We start from the raw sequence: 3996 nt of genomic DNA on the forward strand, positions 1-3996 counted from the left end.
TATTATGAGAGAGGGAAACATGGTTATATGCATCTTAATAATACTAAGTTTCCCCTCTCTATGTTGAGAATCTTGAAGTTGCTCGTGTTTTATCTTTCTATGCTTGTTGCATTATGCTTCATGAATTTGTTTATTTACAAGATTCATATGCATAGGAAGTGGGTTAGACTTAAATATGTTTTTAATTTGCTTCTTGATGCTCTCTTTTGCTTCAACTCTTATTTCTTGCGAGTGCATCATTAAAATTGCTGAGTCCATCTTAATGGCTATAAAGAAAGCACTTATTGGGAGATAACCCATGTGTTTATTTTGCTACTGTTTTGTTGTGTCTTGGAAGTTGTTACTACTGTAGCAACCTCTCCTTATCTTTATTTTATTGCATTGTTGTGCCAAGTAAAGTCTTTGATAGTAAAGATGATACTAGATTTGGATTACTGTGCAGAAACAGATTTCTTGTTGTCACGAATTTGAGTAGGATTCTCTGTAGGTAACTCAGAAAAATCTGCCAATTTACGTGAGTGATCCTCAGATATGTATGCAACTTTCATTCAATTTGAGCATTTTCATCTGAGCAAGTCTGGTGCCTGATGCGTGTAGTTGACACGTCCGTTGGGAACCCCAAGAGGAAGGTATGATGCGCACAGCGGCAAGTTTCCCTCAGTAAGAAACCAAGGTTTAATCGAACCAGTAGGAGTCAAGAAGCACGTTGAAGGTTGATGGCGGCGGGATGTAGTGCGGCGCAACACCGAGATTCCGGCGCCAACGTGGAACCTGCACAACACAACCAAAGTACTTTGCCCCAACGAAACGGTGAGGTTGTCAATCTCACCGGCTTGCTGTAACAAAGGATTAACCGTATTGTGTGGAAGATGATTGTTTGCGAGAAAACGGTAAAAACAAGTATTGCGACAGATTTGTATTTCGGTATTAAAAGAATGGACCGGGGTCCACAGGTTCACTAGAGGTGTCTCTCCCATAAGATAAAAGCATGTTGGGTGAACAAATTACGGTCGGGCAATTGACAAATAGAGAGGGCATAACAATGCACATACATGACATGATAAGTATAGTGAGATTTAATTGGGCATTACGACAAAGTACATAGACCGCCATCCAAGCGCATCTATGCCTAAAAGTCCACCTTCGGGTTATCATCCGAACCCCCTCCGGTATTAAGTTGCTAACAACAGAGACAATTGCATTAAGTATGGTGCGTAATGTAATCAACAACTACATCCTCGGACATAGCGCCAATGTTTTATCCCTAGTGGCAACGACACAACACAACCTTAGAACTTTACATCCTTTGTCCCGAGTGTCAATGCGAGCATGAACCCACTATCGAGCATAAATACTCCCTCTTGGAGTTAAAAGCAAAAACTTGGCCGAGCCTCTACTAGTAACGGAGAGCATGCAAGATCATAAACAACACATATGTAATAACTTGATAATTAACATGACATGGTATTCTCTATCCATCGGATCCCGACAAACACAACATATAGAATTACGGATAGATGATCTTGATCATGTTAGGCAGCTCACAAGATCCAACAATGAAGCACAATGAGGAGAAGACAACCATCTAGCTACTTGCTATGGACCCATAGTCCAGGGGTGAACTACTCACTCATCACTCCGGAGCGACCATGGCGGTGTAGAGTCCTCCGGGAGATGAATCCCCTCTCCGGCGGGGTGCCGGAGGAGATCTCCAGAATCCCCGAGATGGGATCGGCGGCGGCGGCGTCTCGGTGGGTTTTCCGTATCGTGGTTTTTCGCCTCGGGGGTTTCGCGACGGAGGCTTTAAGTAGGCGGAAGGGCAGAGTCGGGGGCCTGACGAGGGGCCCACACCATAGGGCGGCGCGGGCCCCCCTTGGCCGCGCCGCCATGTGGTGTCGCCACCTCGTGGCCCCACTTCGTATGCTCTTCGGTCTTCTGGAAGCTCCGTGGAAAAATAGGCCCCTGGGTCTTCGTTTCGTCCAATTCCGAGAATATTTCGTTACTAGGATTTCCGAAACCAAAAACAGCGAGAAACAGGAGCGGCACTTCGGCATCTTGTTAATAGGTTAGTTCCGAGAAAATGCACGAATATGACATAAAGTGTGCATAAAACATGTAGGTATCATCAATAATATGGCATAGAACATAAGAAATTATCGATACGTCGGAGACGTATCAAGCATCCCCAAGCTTAGTTCTGCTCGTCCCGAGCGAGGTAAAACGATAACAAAGATAATTTCCGAAGTGATATGCCATCATAACTTTGATCATACTATTTGTAAACATATGTAGTGAATGCAGCGATCAAAACAATGGTAATGACATGAGTAAACAAGTGAATCATAAAGCAAAGACTTTTCATGAATAGTACTTCAAGACAAGTATTAATAAGTCTTGCATAAGAGTTAACTCATAAAGCAATAAATCAAAGTAAAGGTATTGAAGCAACACAAAGGAAGATTAAGTTTCAGCGGTTGCTTTCAACTTGTAACATGTATATCTCATGGATAATTGTCAACATAGAGTAATATAACAAGTACAATATGCAAGTATGTAGGAATCAATGCACGAGTTCACACAAGTGTTTGCTTCTTGAGGTGGAGAGAAATAGGTGAAGCTGACTCAACATAAAAGTAAAGAGAATGGTCCTTCAAAGAGGAAAGCATCGATTGCTATATTTGTGCTAGAGCTTTTATTTTGAAAACATGAAACAATTTTGTCAACGGTAGTAATAAAGCATATGAGTTATGTACATTATATCTTACAAGTTGCAAGTCTCATGCATAGTATACTAATAGTGCCCGCACCTTGTCCTAATTAACTTGGACTACCGGATCTTTGCAATGCACATGTTTTGACCAAGTGTCACAATGGGGTACCTCCATGCCGCTCGTACAAAGGTCTAAGGAGAAAGCTCGCATTTTGGATTTCTCGCTTTTGATTATTCTCAACTTAGACATCCATACCGGGACAACATGGACAACGAGATAATGGACTCCTCTTTAATGCATAAGCATGTGGCAACAATTATTATTCTCATATGAGATTGAGGATATATGTCCAAAGCTGAAACTTCCACCATGAATCATGGCTTTAGTTAGCGGCCCAAAGTTCTTCTCTAACAATATGCATGCTCCAACCATAAAGGTGGTAGATCTCTCTTGCTTCGAGACAAGACGGACATGCATAGCAACTCACATGATATCCAACAAAGAATAGTTGATGGCGTCCCCAGAAACATGGTTATCGCTCAACAAGCAACTTAATAAGAGATAAAGTGCATAAGTACATATTCAATACCACAATAGTTTTTAAGCTATTTGTCCCATGAGCTATATATTGCAAAGGTGAATGATGGAATTTTAAAGGTAGCACTCAAGCAATTTACTTTGGAATGGCGGATAAATACCATGTAGTAGGTAGGTATGGTGGACACAAATGGCATAGTGGTTGGCTCAAGGATTTTGGATGCATGAGAAGTATTCCCTCTCGATACAAGGTTTAGGCTAGCAAGGTTATTTGAAACAAACACAAGGATGAACGGTACAGCAAAACTCACATAAAAGACATATTGTAAACATTATAAGACTCCATACCGTCTTCCTTGTTGTTCAAAACTCAATACTAGATGTTATCTAGACTCTAGAGAAACCAAATATGCAAACCAAATTAGCAAGCTCTAAGTATTTCTTCATTAATGGGTGCAAAGTATATGATGCAAGAGCTTAAACATGAGCACAACAATTGCCAAGTATCAAATTATCCAAGACATTTTAGAGTTACTACATGTAGCATTTTCCAATTCCAACCATATAACAATTTAACGAAGAAGAAACTTCGCCATGAATACTATGAGTAGAGCCTAAGGACATATTTGTCCATATGCTACAGCGGAGCGTGTCTCTCTCCCATAAAGTGAATGCTAGGATCCATTTTATTCAAACAAAACAAAAAACAAAAACAAACCGACGCTCCAAGCAAAGTACATAAGATGTG

Source organism: Lolium rigidum, chromosome 7, assembly GCF_022539505.1.
Source record: "Lolium rigidum isolate FL_2022 chromosome 7, APGP_CSIRO_Lrig_0.1, whole genome shotgun sequence".
Classification (NCBI taxonomy): Eukaryota; Viridiplantae; Streptophyta; class Magnoliopsida; order Poales; family Poaceae; genus Lolium; species Lolium rigidum.